Genomic DNA, 14,163 nt, shown 5'->3' on the forward strand with positions numbered 1-14,163 from the left:
CAGCCAAAATCCATAGAACAATAGAGCAATTCAGAGCTCTCAGAGATTTGCATTATGATTTCTCTGGAGTAGTCAGTCATATTGATTTCACAAGTGGACTTTCTGTTTACCATGTTGCAAGTACAACATATATTAGATCCACCTTTATTTGTAAAGCACTTGATTGAGGCTGCATCAAAGGAATTATGCTTTTCATCGGGTGTTTTATTGGCAGCGGAGCTGGGAGCAGTAACACTATATTCTGAACCTTTTTCTTGCATAGAATAGTTATATGCATAGAATAGTTATATGCGTATTATTTGTGCCACCTTATTCAGGGCTCTGGACATGATGGAAACTTGAGAAGAAGCATTGCACATCTGCACCTTTAGTTGGCGTAGCAAACAAGAAGCTGTTCTCCACCTTGGGCCAACAAGGGGAGACAACCTGTTTTCAAGAATGGTGAGTGTCAATGAGGGCACAATGGTCCTGATTTCACACCAATGAAAGGGCCCAATCCTGCAAGTTGCTGAGTGCCGTCAACTCCCATAGTGGTCCACGGGTGTGGAAAGCATTGAGCGCTCTGCAGGATCAGGCCCTTAGAATCATAGATTAGGGTTGGGAGAGACCTCAGGAGGTCATCCAGTCCAACCCCCTACTCAAAGCAGGACCAACACCAACTAAATCATCCCAGCCAGGGCTTTGTCAAGCCGGGCCTTAAAAACCTCTAAGGATGGAGATTCCACCACCTCCCTAGGTAACGTATTCCAGTGCTTCACCACCCTCCTAGTGAAATAGTGTTTCCTAATATCCAACGTAGACCTCCCCCACTGCAACTTGAGACCATTGCTCCTTGTTCTGTCATCTGCCACCACTGAGAACAGCCGAGCTCCATCCTCTTTGGAACCCCCCTTCATGAGGCATAACCCCATCAAAGTTAGTGGAGTTATACCAGTAAAAAACTGGTGTAAATGAGAGCACAAACAAGCCTACGGAACTCAAACAGGAATTTAGGCAGACCTTTTCTGCATGGGCTGTGGACATGGGGTTAGCACCTTTCCAGCACAGAGCAATGCTTAACCAAAATTTTAGCTAGTGAGATGGTTTAATTGATTAATTTTACAGTGGTGTGATTGAGAGCAGAATGAGGCCCACTGTCCCCATTTGTAGGAAGTATAGGAACTGGCATAATAGTACAGACCAATAGTGCAACTACTTCTTTATATTATGATAGAACCTAACAGCAAAGCCCAGCTCAGAGTCCCTCTTGTTAGCCACTGTACCCAATAAGAGGCAATCTCTGCATCAAAGAGCCTAGGGTTAAAATAGACAAAGGGGAAACAGATGCAAAGAGATTTGCCCAAGGTCCCTTATGGTACAGCCAGGAATACAACCCAGATTTTCTGACTCCTACTTCAGTGCCTCCTCCACTGGGCTACACTGCCTCTCAAGTCCAGCTAGTCCAGTATCCTGGCCAACACTATGTGCTATGTAGAGGAAGATGTAAAAAACTCCTAATGGACAATGTTGCAATAACATGCCTGTGGAGAAAGTTTCTTCCTAATCCCTAGCCATTAATGACCTGCTTGCATGGGAGCTGATATCCTTTATACATTTTTAGCTTAGCTAGTAAACTGCAGATATTCTTATTATTCATGTAAATTAATATGTGTGTCTCTTACTAAAACCTTTGTCTTAGTAATACCTTGTGATAGTGAGTTCCATGGGTTAACTATGGTTTGGTTTTATTTTGTTTTTTTAGGTTGTTCCTTTGAACAGTTGTAAATGTGTTTTTGGCCTTGTAATTAAATTGGCTGTTCCATGGTTCTTTAAAAAGAATACACAGGCGTGCCTAGCTAATGTTCACTAATACTAATCTAGGTCTGTGTCCTGAATGGTAACAGGTTATATAAGACTTGTCAATGTGTATGAGAGCACTCACAGATCTTTCCCATGTGCTTTAATTTGCACTTATCTCCTGCCATTGTGTTGCCCAGCTGGGATCAGCATGGTTCTGTGATGGAGTGTCCTTTAGCCTGCATCATGGCAGGGAAGAGGTTAAGGCAGAATCAAGGGATAGGTAACAGGAAATACTCTAGCTGGACCCAGTTACAAGTTAAAGAGACTTCTCTCAGAAGAGAGGGGCTCTAGTCAAGGGAAGGATCCTTTCACCAAGGGCATGAGCAGCAGGGCTCAGTTTTGCATGAACTTGAGCCAGAAAAAGCTGCTTTAATCAGCAGAGCGAAGCCTCCTGCTGAAAAGGGGCTGTATCTACTGGGGGAATAGCTGAAGTAAGCTGTATCCTGGATGTTACTGTACATCTGGGTTGCCAGGAGCCAAGTATTGTACTTGTATTTGCAAGACTGTTTAGAGAAACCAGACAGTGTGTTCTGTGCCTGTATAGCTGGAGAGCAACCTTGGGCTGGGGTTAGGTGTCCACTTGAGGGATCATTTGGTGTGTATGTGACGTTCTTTAAAAAAAACAACAATAATAAAAAGACAATAAAATCTTCGGTCCTCATAAAAGGCTGGTTCTAAGTGAGTGTGGGAGGTTGTGCCTTCCTTTTAGCTCCTACTGTACATTGGATGGAATGGAATATGTGGGCCTAGCATGGAAAGAATCCATTTGACAAGGTATTTTTAGGGATTGGCCTCTGGGTTCTCATATTTCACTCACTTATAAGAGTGCCTCCTTGTCCCAGTCAATTTTCAAGAAGAAAGTCTCCTCATCTTACTTAATTAAAGAATTACAGGCCATATTGCCACCTCCTGCCTTAAAACCTGCAGGAAGAGTCTCAGGAGGAACAAAATTCCATGAACATTCCGATGTGGAGTTTCCCCCACATCTAGGATGAGCAGATGTTGGACTGGCTCAGTCAGGTTTTGATTTTCATGTCAATGTTCTGTCTTGGAGTCTCCTGGGAGTAGAGGGACTGGGGTCTTTCTGGGAAGTGTAGGATATTAGCTACAGCTGCAAAGGCAGGGCGTAGCCAGGAAGAAGGCAGATGACTGGAAGTGGCTACGGGAAGTGGAATGGGGAGTTTGAGGCGGGGGGAGGGAAGGCTCTCACACAAGGGATGGGATTAGTTGCTCTCCTACACTTTCTCCTAACCCTTCCGGAAGATGTGTCTAGGCCCTGAAAAGGCTGATGTTGGAGGCAGTGAGGAGGAGCTGCTACTCCATTCACTGTTGCATGCCCAGCAAACTACCCACAAGAGGCAGGACTATCCTAAACTGGAGCTTTCAGTCACTGTTACCTTAGGTGAGTGACGTGGTGCCAGGGAAGTGAGTGAACAAGGGTGGGGACAGAGGGGGGGAGCTGCCACCATTGCACAGTTGTCCCAGTTTTTCACTTTGGAAATCTGGTCACCCTGAGTTTGAGTCTGGCTCCCAAGCCCCATGGCTTTCCTGGCTCTGCAGGAGGGATGGGGCCATCTGTGTGGGAGTCCTCTGCCTCTGAACCAGGTCTGAGAGCCAGCATCCTCCTCATGCTCCCGGCAGCATGGCTCCATCTGGAGTAAAGGAAGGTGCAGCAGAGGGAGTCCCTGAAGGCATTCTGGCTGGGTCAGTCATAGTGCCCAGGACCTCTGTGACAATACAAGCAAGAGCTGTGCTACCCTTTTACAGGGGGTCGCATGTTTCTCTTCTTCCTCTGGATTTGCTCAGCTCCCCTGACTTCAGTGGAACTACCTGTGGAGTAAAGTATAATGCAATGTGAGGAAGGATGGATGACTAGAGCCCTCTGTTATTTTATTGCTTATTTATATAATAGCACCATACATTTGCATGGTGCTAAAGAGAGAGTCTTGCCACTGACGGGCTTACAATCTAAAGGGCTGACCCTGAAAAGCGTTACAACCATATATATAGTTACTCCTGACCAAGTTGCACTGAAGTCTGTAAGACTCCATAGGGAAGTAGATGGACACATGGTCCTAACTGTGTAGTACTAGCACAGGAAATTATGACAACAGACAAAGACAGGAAAGGCGGTAGTGATGACACACAGATAAAGAAGATGTGATGCGCACACTGTGTATGAAGCAAAAATGGAAGCAGGAGCAAAACAGAAGTAACTACAATAGCACTAGTGCAGAGGTCAAGTGTGGAAAGCTGGCTAATGGAAAGCCTTCCTTACTTGGCAGCATGCCGGTTGTATTAGGGTACATCTACATTTAGAGCTAGGGATATAATTCCCAGCTTGAGGCGATGTACCCCTGCTAGCTCTGATCAGGAGCAGCGGGAGGGGCTAGCCGCCCCAAGCACAATCCCATCCAAGACCCTAGGGACATACTTGGAGTGGCTAGCCCCTGCTGCTGCTTCCGCTGCTGCAGCTGTGCTCTATTTTTAGCACATTAGCTCCATCAGAGCTAGCATGAGTATGTCTCCTCAAACTGGGAATCACACCCCCAGCTCCAAGTGTAGCCATACCCTTAGTTTGCCTCAGCCTTGAAAACCAGTATCATCAAACTGATGGTAAGTGAAATGGGCTTTGACTCTGATCCTGCAGAACACAAATTCTTACATCCACACGAAGTCTCATTGAAATAAATTGGACTCTACATGGGAGGAAGGATATGCATTTGTAGCTCCCCTTGCAGGACTGAGGCCTTTGTATTCCCTCTGTGTGCTGGCTTCCTCTTTGTCCCTGCTGAGGAACTGTAATGCACTTTTGTATTTAGTCATGTTACACAACATTAAGATCAAGAGTCAAGGCATCCACCCTCTAGCCTCCAGGCTGCTCAGACTACACCCATTGTAACCTGTTCACCCATTGTTACTTGGGCTGTGGCTCCTGGGACCAATGCTGCAATCTCGGTATAAGCGAAACTCCTATATAAAGTCAGTGGGAGTTTTCTCTTCAGGGACCAAGGGAATGGGACCGCTGTTGGCCTTTGTTTTGTATTCACTGCTGCACCACATAATGCATAAAAATGCATGAACTTCCCACCAACCTTGGCCCAGTCATCTTCTTTTCCACAACCCAAAAATGAAAAACAGTCACACTGAAGAACTGATTTTCCTGGTAAATTTCAGTTATGTTCAGTTATGTGTATTTTTGCTGATTCCCGCCCCCCCCCCCCCATACAGATAACAATGCAGATTAAAAATGCATTGATAAATGAAAACTTTTTCTATTCGTTTCATTAAAATGCCTAATTTCAGATAACTTTGTGGGGAAAAGCTGGCCTTTTCACCCACATCTATTTTCAGTCAGGATGACATCTCTTTGCACTGGGTTGACTCACAGCTTCTACAGTGTTCCTGTTGAATCTCAGCAGGCCTTTTCTTTTGGTGATACAGAGGATCTATAAATGTCAGAGCATATTTGTATCCCTCCTTCTATCATGTGCCTGTTACTATAGAGGCCTGTTGCCATTGGCATGACTTAACTTTTTTTCCCCCAAGGGTCTGGTCAGCCTTGGATATGCACATGTGCAACTCCTATTTTAATGTGCATACATTTCATGTGGTGATTGGGACCCTGCCACACACAAAAATATGTTTTTAATGGACTTGAGGATTTTAGTTGTCATTAAATTTAATCTAACAAGGCCTACTCCTGCATTCCTTGTGCATTGGGGAGCTTTGGATGTGCAAGGAATGCAGGATCAAACCCACACAGTTGTTTTGTTCTATCCCCCACCATGGGATAAAGAAATATGATCCCTCTACTTTCTAGCTCATTGTAGACTTCCTGCTGCAATTTTCCCTTCCCTCTCAGCCCTTGTGCCGAGTGCAAAGGAAATCTGCTTAGCCTTTACTTTCTCACACATGTTTCAGATGTGCAGGGGTGTGATTGTAAACAACGTCATCAACTGTGCCAGAACTGTCTACTCCTACCGCGTTCTGTTCCCATCACCCTAGGGGTTCCAGTAATAGGGCGTTAAGCAAACAAAGCAAAACAGTAATCTGGTGTTCCAATTGCATTTTTGTTGTTAGAAAATGTTAATGATAGGTTATGTGATTACCCTAGGTTTGGCTCCACTTACTCTTTATTAAGCACATCTGGTATTTAGTAACAATATAAGTAGCAGGAGTTTTTTTGGCACACAAATAAGATTATCCAATGTTGCCATGCAGTATGGAAACTCATCAGGGAAGCCAGTGAACTGTGTGGAGATACAAGTCTTTCTTGTAGGCTGGGCAGCTGGCCAGAATAGCTAAAAAATGTGGATTGGCATAGAGTTGTTGCCACGCAAACACTTCTGGAAATTTCTGTGTTCAGACCTGCCAAATCCCTTATGCATAACATGAGTTTCTATCTCCCTGAGCAGCCAATTTTAAGCCCAAACTTTCCTCTACACTTAAAAAAAAAATACAGTATCTTTCAGTCTCATTTCCAGTGCACCATTGCCAAGCTCACAATTTCACTGAATTAGAAGGAATTTCCTAAAACATTTGTTTGAGTTACATTAAGCATAACATGTGGGAGACAACTGTGCTTCCTGGAAAATTCTGAAAGGAAGGCTGTCTCGCTTCACGGAGACGGCCTAATGTCTAGTTAGAAAAAACAATGAACCATGACAAAAAAATGTTTTTTTTTAAATTGGCCCAATACATGGAATTTAGTATTTTAAGTTAGCGTGCCTCTTCCAGTCAGGTCAACGTACTGTACAAACACAGGCAGAGTGGAAGGAGCGATGGTCTTGTGGATTAGGCACAAGATCTGGAGTCAGAAGGTCTGGCTTTATTCCTGGCTCTGCCATGGACTTCCTGTGAGACCTGGGGCAAGTGACTGGAAGGTGAGTCGTTTCTGTGTCAGGTTTTCCATCTCTGTAATGGAGATATTGCTTCCCTGTGTCAGAAGAGTTTTGTGTGAATTTTAGGCCCTGTGTGAGCAGAAAGAATTATTCAGTGTGTACATTTCTTGGGAAGGCGTCTGGGAAGAAGAATGATCTACAATGTTATGAAGTAGAAAAGCTAAGTGTCATCAGTTGTGTGACTGTTTCTAGCATCCTATCTTTCACAGGGCCGACATCGGGGCTTCTGAATTTTGTTGCTCCGGGTCCAGCAGTTTTTGTGAGTATTTATTTTAAAACAGTGGGCCACATTTATCTGTATTGCAAATTTGTTGATGTTAGTAGGGTTATCCTCGGGAAGAGTTTGGCCCAGCTTCTAGCCATTCTCATTGTGAAGATAACCATCGCAAGGTAAACTAGAGTAGAAAGTTTGTCATGGCAGATTTTTTGTTTGTTTGTTTTCATTATCTGGGTCTCTACCACAGATAATTAGAGTCAATATTTGGGCTCTGCAAAGCCTAAATCCATGGGTCTCCAATTTTGGAGTGACTCACCCTGTCGATTCATTGCTGTGAAGAGGACCACTTGAGCTTCTGATGCTGGTACTAGGACTGCCATCAACACCCTCCCAGCCACTTGCAGGCTGCTTGCCAACAACTGAGCTTGATCCTATGTTGATCTGCAGTGGGTTGATCTGAAGAAGGGATCAGGCTTTACAACATACATGCCCTAGGTACAGTAACAATTCCCACCTCCAAATATGATTAGAGAGACTAAGGAGAAAACATGTAGGACAGAGGAAGGGTGGTGGGAGAACTCATGGAACGCACAAACAACCTGTGGAACTCCTTGCCATAAGATGTTGTGAAGTCCAAGACTATAACAGGGTTCAAAAAAGAACTAGATACGTTCACGGAAGATAAGTCCATCAATGGCTACTAGCCAGGATGGGCAGGGATGGTGTCCCTAGCCTCTGTTTGCCAGAAGCTGGGAATGGGCAACAGGGGATGGATCACTTGATGATTACCTGCTCTGTTCATTCCTACTGAGGCACCTGGCATTGGCCACTGTCAGAAGACAGGATACTGGGCTAGATGGACCTTTGGTCTGACCCAGTATGGCCGTTCTTATGTAAGGAAAGAAAGGAGCAACAGAATCAGGGGCACACATAGCTGTCTACTATGAAAAACTGAAAAGGCTGAGATTTTTCTCCCTTGCTGGGAGAAAATTATACCAAATTAAAACAACATGAGCTTAATTTATTTAGTTCATCAAACCGAAGGTTAAGGAGTGGCCTGATCACAGTCTATAAGTACTGAGATGGGGAACAGAAAAGTGATAATAGAGGTGCTCTTCAGTCTAGCAGACAAAGGTACAACAAGATCCAAAGGATGGAAGATGAAGCTAGAAATACTCAGACTAGAAATAAGGCACAAATGTTTAACAGTGAGGGTAATTAACCACTGGAACAACTTACCAAGAGCTGTGATAGATTCCCACCATTGGGAATTTTAAAATCAAGTCTGGATGTTTTTCTTTAAGATCTGTTCTTGTTCAAACATACCTATTGGGCTTGAAGCAGGAATTAGTACAGGTATCCTATGGTCCGTGCTATGCAGGAGATCAGACAAGACAATCACAGTGGCCACTCCTGACCTTAAAATCCTGAAATGAAATGAAATGAAAATTAATCCTGAAAGTAATTTCTCCCCAATGTTAGATGAAACTGGACAACTGTTGCATTCATGAACACACTTGGCAGCCTATTACTTACTCTCTTCAGCTTCACTTTATGGTTGTAGCTCCTGCGGCTGTGGCACCATCAAGAGGCTGGAAATTCTGGAGGCCATGGAGAGAGCAGAGGAAGAAAGAAGAGAGAACGTAAGATCGGCATGAGCAAGAGAGTGGTGGTCAAGAGGGAATGGGGATGATGCTGGAAAAGAGCGGGAGAGGAGAGGAGATGTTATTTTACAAAGAAACTGAAAAGGCCAAAGAAGGAGGGAGACTTTTAAAAAAACACACCAGAAAATAGAATGAAATTAAAAGAAGGACATGGAGATGGATAGAGCAAGTCAGAGGTGGAAGAAGAGACAAATGGGATATAGAAATGGGAGAAGGCAGGAAAAGCAAGGAGAGATACATGCTGCTTTTAGGTTAGTGAATTTTATTTTTATTTCTTTCATGCTACTACATTTTACTGTAGTGCGCTGTCAGACATTTTATTTGTCTATAGGGATGGTGGTTTACATCACTTATTGTTGACCGCTCTCGATTCTATACCTATGTATTGACGCAGAGAGGGGCTAGTAGGATGATCGGAGGAAGGGAGAACCTACCTTATGAGAGGAGACTTAAGGAGCTTGGCTTATTTAGCCTAACCAAACGAAGGCTGAGGGAAGATACAATTGCCTTCATTAAATACATCAGAAGGATAAACACCAGGGAGGGTGAGGAGATATCTAAGTTAAGGGCCAATGTTGGCACTAGAATAAATGGCTATAAACTGGCCATCAACAAGTTTAGGCTTGAAATTAGATGAAGGTTTCTAACCATCAGAGAAGTTCTGGAACAGCCACCCAAAGGGAGCAGTGGAGGCAAAAAACCTAACTGGTTTCAAGACTGAGCTTGATAAGTTTATGGAATGGACAGTATGATGAGATTGCCTACAATGGCATGTGGACAATCTGCAACTGCTGTTGGGGAGGGCTCTGAGGGTTGGCTCTGAGTTACTACAGTGAATTCTTTCCCAGGTGTCCAACTGGTAGGTTTCGTCCACATGCTCAGGGTCTAACTGACTTCCATATTTGGGGTCTGGAAGGCATTTTCCTCCAGGTCAGATTGGCAGAGACCCTGAGTGCTTTTCATCTTCCTCTGCACAGTTACTTACTGGTATGAACTAGAATAAATGGTGGATTCTTCGTAATTGGAAGACTTCAAATCAAGATTTGAAGACTTCAGTAACTCAGCCACAGGAGTGAGTGGGTGAGGTTCTGTGGCCTGTGATGTACAGGAGGTCAGACCAGATGATCATGATGGTCCCCTCTGGCCTCAAAATCTATGAGTAAGTAATTAGTGGAAAGGGAAAAGAAAATAACCTGAAAATCACCAATATATATATACAACCCTCTGGTTGCTCCCAGGCCCTCAGCTTATTTAGAAAATGTCCTTGGAAAAGGATTCAAATATTAGCAGCTCCAGTATACATGAATCTGAGCACAGGAGCAGCTGTACCCTACCATGGGGGCCCAACAACTCCCTATGGGGAGGGATAGCTCAGTGGTTTGAGCATTGGCCTGCTAAACCCAGGGCTGTGAGTTTAATCTTTGAGGGGGCCATTTAGGGAACTAGGGTAAAATTCTGTCTGGGGATTGGTCCTGCTTTGAGCAGAGGGTTGGACTAGATGACCTACTGAGGTCCCTTCCAACCCTGATTCTACAATTGTTCTATTTTATCCCACCGCACCAACTTCATTGTAAATGCCTCTGGTCAGTTTGGGAGGGGACAGTAAAGTAAGGGAGTTCTCCCATAGAATCATCTGGCCCAGTTTTCTTCAAAATCCTAAAACTGGTCCCAATCCTGTTTGATTGTTCAAAGTGGGGCAGCTCAGACTGCAGTGCAGGCTCTGTGGAACACCACATAATGGAGAGTTGGTAAAGCAGGAGGGAACATTACATCTCTAGTCTCATTCTTCCCTTCGCTTTATGCTTTTTATGTTTTTTTGGGGGTGGGGGGAAAGGTTGTTTTGTTTTTAAATTTGACATCATCTGTTTACTTGTTCAAGTGAAACAGAGAGAAACACTTTTAAATCCAGGAGACATGCTGGTACCTGGCTCAGACCGTGTGGTTAAAAAACCCAAGTCCTGGAGCTCAGCTCATGTGAGCTCCTATTCTCTGGCATTTTATTATTCCTATGATGCATATGAAAGTTAAACAATAGTTCACAGTGAGGGGGCGGGAGAGCTAGTTAATGTGCACGAATCACTTAACTATATTATAAAACATATGCAATAGCTAAATGCTTCTAATTTCTAGGAGAGAGAACAATTTCTGTCAGGGAATAGGGAAGGGTCAGAGTAATCATAACAGGCTAAATGTTTTTTCTAGGATGGAAAATAACAGTTTCCCCCCCGATAATATTGGCATTTGCTACTATTAAATTGATCATTCCATGCTCATTTACTGTAGTTTGCACCCAATTATCTCTCAGTACAACTAATATCATAATAGTCAAGTGACTCACCAGTCTCCCAGCCCCCCCAGCACACCAAGGGATTGTTGTCATTCACCATTCCAGTAGTGTATTTGAAGATGTTGACCTAAGCATAATGTTGCTGTTGCCTGTACTGACTGTTTTTCTTTAAACATGGTTAGTCATATTGGAACTTTACCTTAAAATCCGAGGTTTAACTGGCTTGAGTTAGAAGAAAATAATCTGGCCGGTAAATATTTTTTTCTGGAATTTTTAAATGTCGATATTCCAGCAACATATTGGACAAAGGTTCTCAAGATCTCTTGGTTAAAATTCCACCACCAAACTGAAGGAAAACTTGGGGTGTCACGTTCCCGCCAGATTCTGCTGAATCGTCTGTGTTAGAAAAAGCTTATTCCTGGGGCTCGTGACAATGCTTTGGAAAGGGTAAACATTTTGCCTTGGGATTTGCAGCACATTGCACCAAATGTCAGGTACTTTCAAAACAATTTCCTGGCAGATGTGAGGTAAACTAGGATCAGGGGGGCAATATTTTGTTTCTTTTTCTCATATTCCTGAGTGTCCTTACCAAATCCGTAGGAAATTCAGTGCAGAACGTTGATGGTGTCAGACTAAAAGGAATATTTTTCCTTGGTTTCGAATGGGAAAGCAATTCTCAAAAAAATGGAGATAACAGTGGGTAGTCATGATAATACTTGACATTTGCATCACGGTTTTCATCTTCTAGCCACTTTACTTTAAACTATGAGTCTTCAAAAGTCCCCTGTGAGGTAGGGGAGTAAGTATTATTAGCCCCATTTTACAAATGGGGAAACTGAGGCAGAGGTGTCATGTGCCTTACCCAAACCAGAGAGAGGGTCTGTGTAAGAGTCAAGATTAAGTTTAAGGAGTTTTTGTCTAGGCTTTTAATTCCCACATTCATTGTACCACTAAAGTATGGAACCCTGACTGACAATACTAATGATCTGAGGGTAAAATAATTCCAATTAGCAGGGCTGAATTAACCCATCTCTGGGTCCTAAGCAAACCCCACTGCCAGCTCCCACATGGAGGCACACACCATCCAGTGCCTGGATGACAGTGGCAAAGCTCCAGCTAGACTCCTTCAGGTACTGGTGAAGAACCCAGCCCACAACAGCGGGTGGGAAGAGCAGCTCTGGCCGCACCACTGCCCAGTCAGGTTTGGCCCGGCCAGCCCTCTGTCATGAGCGGGGTTGGCAGGGCCAAAAGTGAGTGGAGTTGCGAGCTGGTGCACCGGGGGTTGCAATGCCACTCACCTCAAGTTTAGCCCTGCCTCCTCCCCATCATGACAGCGGGTCAGTGAGGCCAAACCTGAGCAGGCAGTGGGGTGGCCAGAACTGCTCCTCCTTACTTCTGATATGGGGCCATCTCCTGCACCAGTACCTGAACCAGACCAGCCAGAGCTCAGGTTGCCCCCCACCCTACCCCATACACACATTAGATCCTAGGCATGTGTCTAGATTGTCTATGCCTTAATCCAGCCCTGCCAACTAGTTTGACCCATGCTTAGTTCCTGTGATTGTCATGCAGTCACATACAGTGGGATGCAGAAGGAATGTGTAATGTTGAGAATAGGGAAGTATCATTTCCTATGGTTCCCTCACACGTGTTGTTCGACTGTTTCTTCTTCAGCTCCTCAGCAAGTTGTGCATTTATTTCAAGGGATAATGCTATGTACTGTTCTTCATGAGTGTCTTCGTGCCAAGGCATGAATCTTTGGATATTCTGGAGTATTAATGTTAGGAGCATGGGTACACTTTTCTTTAATTGTGCATAAAGCCTATTTTAACAAAGCAGTGCCCACAAACAATTGACACTCCATCTCTAGCTATATCACACATAGGCAGCCTAGGGAAACAAAACACAGGCCTCTACACCTTGAGCTAAATGAGACTCATCAGTTGTATTAACAAGACTTTTATCCTCTGCAGCCCATCTGCTACCGTGTGACATGGTCACTCATGCTTGGACAGGTCTGACACTCCATCCAGTACAGGGCAATGGTACACATACACGAGTCGGTGCAGCTTCAAACAAATCGAAGCGAGGATTTATGTCAAGACAAATAACAATTGGCAGTTAACAACACAAAAGAAGCACGTTCACTAAAAAAGACCTAAACCACAATTGTTATCCCTTTGTCATTCATTAGTAAATAAAAAATGAATGTCACGGGCTTGATTTCTGATGAGTTATTTTTTCCTGTTAATTCAATAAAAAGCAACCAAATTTCCAAATTCTTTTCAAAATTCTGTGTGGGGTTTTATGGGAGGGGGCATTGTTTTGTTTACGAAAAAACCCATCTATCACTGGTATTTCCTGAATTTTGTTAAACTTAGTTGTTGTCAAGCCAAGATGTCATACATTAAAGCATGATAGCTGGCTTGTGCCTCTCCCAAGCAGCCAATTTAGTTTTGGGGTGTAGAAAGATATATCCTAAAGGGAGTGTCCACTTAATGTTCTTGATTGCTAATATTTGCTTTGTGACCTTTCCATTAACATGCATATAGCATATGTACCTCCACCTACCTAGCCTCTGCAGTAGCTTTAGCATACTAGTCATCCTAATTTGGAGGTGGAATATATTTTGTACCTAACAGGGCCATCATTCTGGAATGGAATCAGAGGATTTGGAACAGCTAAGCCAAACCACACCCTGATTTATTTTCTTTGTGCATAGCAATAACATGGAAATCCCCATGTGAAGCATGGAATGGACTGGGAAAAGATGATATCTGCTCTGAAATTAGAAGACAATTCCTGCCCTGATGGGCAGGTAGCGATTGATCTATCGGGGATTGCTTTCCCGTTGACTGCTGAACTCCAGTTCCATGAGAAGCGGAAGCAAAGTCGACGGGGGACCGCGAGGATGCAAAGTAAGTAATTTTAATTCAATCTAAGATACGTCGACTTCAGCTATGCTATTCTCGTAGCTGAAGTTGCGTATCTTAGATCGATCCCCCCCTCCTCCCCAGTGTAGACCAGGCCAAGTGTGGGTGTGAGAGAGAAAGAGCAACTAGGAGGGCAGTAAACCCTGCAGGGCACTGATGCTAAAGACTGGTCTACACTGGGGAGTGGGCGGGGAGGGGGATCGATCTAAGATACGCAACATCAGCTACGAGAATACAGAGAATCACTATCTAAACTGCACTATGAACTTGTTTGGAATCTTCAGATAGGAATCTCTGATGAGGAGAACCTACTGTTTAA

General features: G+C 43.9%; 1 long non-coding RNA gene across 2 annotated transcripts in view; it reads left to right on the forward strand.

The window, feature by feature from the left end:
* Positions 1 to 13,805, forward strand: part of LOC117874701 — a 52,275-nt gene extending 38,470 nt beyond the window's left edge. The window contains exons 1-3 of one of the 2 annotated variants that reach the window (XR_004645053.1): positions 253 to 441; positions 8,525 to 8,875; positions 13,634 to 13,805. This is a non-coding gene — a long non-coding RNA (uncharacterized LOC117874701). Of the gene's footprint in view, positions 1 to 252; positions 442 to 8,524; positions 8,876 to 13,633 lie in introns of those variants that run through there. The other variant, XR_004645052.1, reaches the window with a different exon arrangement.
* Positions 13,806 to 14,163: the final 358 nt, after the last annotated feature.

This window comes from Trachemys scripta, chromosome 3, assembly GCF_013100865.1.
Source record: "Trachemys scripta elegans isolate TJP31775 chromosome 3, CAS_Tse_1.0, whole genome shotgun sequence".
NCBI classification, from domain to species: Eukaryota; Metazoa; Chordata; order Testudines; family Emydidae; genus Trachemys; species Trachemys scripta.